The sequence below is a fragment of the Oncorhynchus keta genome, chromosome 2, assembly GCF_023373465.1.
Source record: "Oncorhynchus keta strain PuntledgeMale-10-30-2019 chromosome 2, Oket_V2, whole genome shotgun sequence".
In the NCBI taxonomy this organism is placed as follows: Eukaryota; Metazoa; Chordata; class Actinopteri; order Salmoniformes; family Salmonidae; genus Oncorhynchus; species Oncorhynchus keta.
Genome location: NC_068422.1, coordinates 49663819 through 49670561, shown reverse-complemented (window position 1 = coordinate 49670561; position 6743 = coordinate 49663819).

Below are 6743 nucleotides of genomic sequence, written 5' to 3'. Positions count from 1 at the left end.
TGGCATGGGCCCTCAAATCCTCTAAATGATCTCAAGCTGTACCATTGAGAGCATCTTTACTGACTGCATCACCACTTGGTATGGCAACTACTTGGCATCCAACCGCAAAGTGTAACAGAAGGTAATGTGTATGGCCCAGTACATTACTGGGGCTGAGCTCCCTGTCATTCAGGACCTCTATACCAGGTGGTGTTAGAGGAAGGCCCTAAAAATTGTCAGTCTAAAGCCACCCTAGTCATAGACTGTTCTCTCTTCTAGCACACGGCAAGTGGTACTGATCCACTAAGTCTGGAACCAACGGGATACTGAACAGCTTCCACCCCCAATCCATAAGACTGCTAAATAATTAGATAAATAGTTAACCAATAGCTACCCGGAATATCTGCATTGACCCTTTTTTCACTAACTTTTTTGACTCATCACATACACTGCTGCTACTGTATATTTTCTATACTGTTGCCTCGTAACTTTATCCCTACATGTGTAAGGACCGACGCTGGAGATGAGAAGCAAGTACAGGGAGTGAACATTTAATGGAAAACGGACATCAAACAGAACAAAAACCGCATCTGGACGGGGGACCAAAACGACAAGACGACAATAATGCTGACACAGGAAACAAAACTGAGGAACAGACAGAGGGGGCAATCAACAATGTGACAAAGTCCAGATGAGTCCAATGAGCACTTAATGATGGTGACAGGTGTGCGTAATGAAGGGCAGCCTGGTGCCCTAAAACACCAGAGAGGGAGAGCGGGAGCTGGCATGACAGTACGCCCCCCCCAGGGGCACCACCTGTCTTCCCACCTGGGCGGGCCTGACGGGCCGGCTGAGGCATGGGCGCTGGACAAGCTGGCTGAAGCGTAGAAGCCCGACGAGCCGGCTGGGGCGTGGGAGCCTGACAGTCCCGCTGAGGCGTGGGAGCCTGCTGTGGCGTGGGAGTCCAGTTGAGTCCAATGAGTGCAGATGCGGGTAATGATGGTGACAGGTGTGCGTAATGAAGGGCGCCCTTGTGCGCTAGAGAGGGAGAGCGGGAGTAGGCATGCAGTTGAAGTCGGAAATGTACATACACCGTAGCCAAATACATTTAAACTCAGTTTATCACAATTCTTGACATTTAATCCTAGTAAAAATTCCCTGTCTTAGGTCAGTTAGGATCATCACTTTATTTTAAGAATGTGAAATGTCAGAATAATAGTAGAGAGAATGATTTATTTCAGCTTTTATTTCATTCATCACATTCCCAGTGCGTCAAGTTTACATACATACACTCAATAAGTATTTGGTAGCATTGCTTTTAAAATGTTTAACTTGGGTCAAACGTTTTGGGTAGCCTTCTACAAGCTTCCCACAATAAGTTGGGTGAATTTTGGCCCATTCCTCCTGACAGAGCTGGTGTAACTGAGTCAGGTTTCTAGACCTCCTTGCTCGCACACGGTTTTTCAGTTCTGCCCACAAATTTTCTATAGGATTGAGGTCAGGGCTTTGTGATGGCCACTCCAATACCTTGACTTTGATGTCCTTAAGCCACACAACTTTGGAAGTATGCTTGGAGTCATTGTTCATTTGGAAGACCCATTTGCAACAAGGCTTTAACTTCCTGACTGATGTCTTGGGATGTTGCTTCAATATATCCACATCATCTTCCTTCCTCATGGTGCCATCCATTTTGTGAAGTGCACCAGTCCCTCCTGCAGCAAAGCACCCCCACATCATGATGCTGCCATGCTGCCACCCCCATGCTTCACGGTTGGGATGAAGTTATTCGGCTTGCAAGCATCCCCCTTTTCCTCCAAACATAGAAATGGTTCTATTTTTGTTTCATCAGACATTTCTCCAAAAAGTATGACCTTTGTCCCCATGTGCAGTTGCAAATCGTAGTCTGGCATTTTTTATGGCGGTTTTGGATCAGTGCCTTCTTCCTTGCTGAGTGGCCTTTCAGGTTATGTCGATATAGGATGTGTTTTACTGTGAATATAGATACGTTTGTACCTGTCTCCTCCAGCATCTTCACAAGGTCCTTTGCTGTTGTTCTGGGATTGATTTGCACTTTTCGCACCAAACTACATTCATCTCTAGAAGACAGAACGCATCTCCTTCTTGAGCGGTATGACAGCTGCGTGGTCCCATGGTTTTTACACTTGCGTACTATTATTTGTACAGATGAACGTGGTACCTACAGGCATGTGGAAATTGCTTCCAAGGATGAACCAGACTTATGGAAGTCTACATTTTTTTCTGAGGTCTTGGCTGATTTATTTTGATTTTCCCATGATATCAAGCAAAGAGGCACTGAGTTTGAAGGTAGGCCTTGAAAAACATCCACAGGTACACCTCCAACTGACTCAAATTATGCCAATTAGCTTATCAGAAGCTTCTAAAGCCATGACATCATTTTCTGTAATTTTCCAAGTTGTTTAAAGGCACAGTCAACTTGGTGTATGTAAACTTCTGACCCACTGGAATTGTGATACAGTGAATTATAAGTGAAATAATCTTGTCTGTAAAACAATTGTTGGATAAATGACTTGTGTCATGCACAAAGTAGATGTCCTAAACGACTTACCAAAACTATAGTTTGTTAACATGAAATTTGTGGAGTGGTTGAATAGCTAGTTTTAATGACTCCAACCAAAGTGTATGTAAACTTCCGACTTGGTACTGGTACCGTGTGTATATCGCTAAGATATTTTTGCTCATTGTGTATTTATTCCTTATTATTTTTCTCTTTTTTCTTTCGGCATTGTTGAGAACGGCCCGTAAAGTAAGCATTTCACTGTTTCTTCACACATGTTGTTTACAAAGCACGTGACACATATATTTTGTTTTAAACTGATATTTTAAAAGGAACAGTTATTCAATAAAGAACGATTGACAGGCATCTAAACACTGTCTGGATGATCATAACTAAAAAAAACGTACTGTAATTTAACTGGTGTCACCATGGTAAAATCTCTATGGGTGTCACAGGAACTTGCGCTGCTGGCACTGTGTGGTTATTGTAGTTTATTTCATAAACATTGCATAAGCCCCCAACTCTCGGAGAAAATAACTGCTTTACACAGGGGTGATATTCCATTTGACCCGTTCTCAGATTATGTTTACCTTCTCTTGGAAAGGCACTTTTATATGTATGTCATCTCATTCTGTGTCCTTGGCATAATTCTGTTGCACCAATTGACTCAGAACAATGGCCAGAAGCAATACGCATCTGTGAATATGATTTTGATATATGTAAAAAGAAAGAAAAAAGAAACGAAAAAAAGGGGGGGGGGGGGAGAAGAAGTGATAGAGCCATTTAAATGTTAGCAAGATGAGGGTTTTCATTGAACATGGCCAGCATACAGCCAAGAGCGGTGCAGCCACCGTATCAATAGCATCTCAGTTTATTAATCTCTTTGAACACTGCATAATGCCTTGGAGCAAAGAAGAGCTTGCTTTTTAAGCAGCAGTAAAATCCTGTTTCCTTCTCTCCATGTTAAAAGGAGCTGTTTTCAATGGGTTTTTACTGCAAGCCAGGCTTGGCCCCTGACCTACGTTGATTTGTTGTGAAATGCATAGACAAACTCCTTGGGCACATGTTGAAACACTTTATGGGGGGAGTGGTTGTTCTCAGCAGTAGAATGAAAACAACAACAATCCTATTAAATGGTTGGGGGAAAAAGTTGTTGCGCATTGTTGTGTAGGTTCTACCATGAAAAGGGACCCATGTACCTTGTAATAACATATCAATAGGATCCCGAGCTGGTATAACTAGATTAAAAGCAAACAAATATAAAAACAGACATAACTCCAGGACATGACCCCAGGAAAATAGCTCAATGTCTCAACTGAGATGCCACAGATAAGGGAACTATTCTAAATAGCTGACACACCATAGACTGGTTTCTTAGAAGAGGGATCTCTCATAGGCTCGCGTACATCTATGGATAGCTGGATATAACAGTGCATTTGTTCTAGAATTGTATTATTTCAAATTGTAGTCAAATTTAAAAAAATGAATTACAAAAAAACAATTGTTGCATTTTGTGCCACTGCTGATGCTTCCTCATTGAAGGAGTTCAGTTGTGTTTCATATTCATTCTCCTGATGAATGTAAACTAGCCTCAGAGCGACAGGCGGTGTGGATGTTGACATTTTCCTCGGCTGATTTAATGACCTGTTTAATTCTGGCACATCCACAGCCCTCACAGATGTTATGCAGTTTTAATTAGCGTAATCATCACTCTTGAAAAAGGCCACAGGGTTATTTAGTGGGTCTTGTTTGTCAAGATGTGCAGAATTATAACACTAAATACATGCCATTTATTCTAATGCAACAATCATTAAATGATTATGGTTCTGTCACAATTAATCACAGCAAAATAGATTAATCTCCAAGCCAAATTAACCCCATGTCCTTTGAAAAGATTTATTTGACAGTGTTTGGGTGTTCCTTCTTTTTCAGTCCATGGAGTGGTCTTTCTTAAAGACTGTAGGTATAAATCTTTATAATGTATTACAGTATAAGCATGTATGAGCCTTTTTTCTATGTTATAATAAGACTTTATTATATTTCATTATATGTCTCTTTCACTGCATGGGAATAGTAATCTCAGAACTGTGTTGAATGTCAATGTGCAGCAATCAATAGCTTAATTTCAAAGAATCAAGAGAATTCTCAAAGAATTGAAAACCATTGTAGGTTGTATCAGAGAGAGTGAAAGACAATGGACTTAAGTGTAAAAATGGTCTATAACGTGTTTATATCGACCATATTATCACTTACTGAGTCTATTGTCTATATCAGGGTCGTCAAACATATGGCCCACGGGCTGGGACGCGGGTGGTTTGATAACAAAAAAATACCTCCCCCAGGGAAAAATGAGTTTGACGCCACTGGTCTATATAATAGGGATGTGGAAGGAAAATGAAGTAGTTAATGAGGACCTGAGAATCATATGACTGTTTTCATATAAAATCCAGGACAAGAACAGAGGACCTCTTGGGTGACCACAAAGCTTCACATCAAATTATGAATGTATGTTATTTCAAATTTCTTTCACTAATTGAAGTTTGGAACTCCATGATAAATTCCAAGACCCAAGCTGCCAAGTACCAAGCAAGAAATATTCCCACTGTATCATACTTCGATTTGCTGTAATATAATGCTCTCTTAATTTTTCTAAAACTACAACTTGTTTGAAGCTATGGGAGTGAGGTCAAGTAGACATAACATTTATAAAATCTGATAAAGGATTGTTTAAATACAATCCCACAATAATAAAACAGTGTTTGTGGATTACTTATATTACATTACATGAGCTGCAAATTGCAAAATCATTTGAAATAATATATTCAAATTTGACATATCTTAAAGAAGACTAAATGAAAATGAGCTTTTAATTGAAAAAAAACTACTATCTGGAAATAGAATAAAATGTTCCCAAGAACAAATATGCTGAGCATGCAGTCATTAGGCATTCATCTTCACTAAGCAAACTGCATATTGCATTTTAACTGTATGAATTATTATTAACTAACTAAATTAATATTACATTTTTCTTTTAAATAACTATTTAACAATTCCCACAAAGGTAATGACATATTAAGCAACATCAGAGCAACACCTGGTTAAGGAGACATTATATATATATATTTATCTACCTGCTTGCTTTGTTTTACAGTCAGTAGTATACAATGCAATGTTTTACTAATTTGTTCTGTTCAGTACCTTAACTGAAAACATGTTCTTAAATATGCCACTTTTCGAAAAACTGTAGTCCAAGAACAATGCAACAGGGCTTTTATTGTGAAAAGTTGTAACTATAAATGGGAGAGTAGAGGGCATTGCTGAATGAATGTTATGTATGTATTGCCTTTCACTGTTTCATAAAAAAAATCTAACATTGGATGAAGCCCATTGTCGCCAATAAGGATTTAAAAAATTCCCACCTGAAAGTTGATCAAATCTAATTGTATTTACCACATGCTGTGTAAACAAAGGGTCCTTTTCTAACAATGCAGAGTGAAAGATAAACAATGAATCGTGAATAATGATGAGTGAGAAAGTTACAGACGCACAAATATCATACCCCCCAAAAAAATGCTAACCTCCCCTGTTATTGTAATGGTTAAAGGTTAGCAGGTCTTGGGGGGTATGATATTTGTGCGTCTGAAACTTTCTCACTCATCATTATTCATGATTCATTCATGATTATCCGTGATCATGGTAGCATCCACATGAATGTAGATGTGTTTAGAAACATTCTATTGTTATTTAAAATAAAAATGACTCCAAAATGACACATTACATTATTTAGCGTTCATTTCTATTGGGATTTTTATTTCTGAAACAGAACCAAAACAAACAACAAATGCATCCAACAAATGTGTAGAGTCACACGCTTGTTGTAGTCACTGCATGCTATGAATATGGGACCAAATACTTCACTTTCTACTACTTTAATACACATATAAAAGTGAATTTGTCCCAATACTTTTCATCCCCATCCCTATGTACAAAAAGTGAAAATACCCTCAAATTAAAGCTGACAGTCTTCACTTTATCCTCATAGTCAATGTATAATTTCAAATCCAAAGTGCTGGAGTACATTTGCTTTTGGAGCTCGAAGGCAGCAGTATTTGGTGTATTTGGTGAGGGGGGGGGGGTACATACAGTCAGTAATAAAAAGGGTCAATGCAGGTAGTCTGGGTAGCCATTTGATTAGCTGTAGCAGTCTTATGGCTTGGGGGTCCTGTTG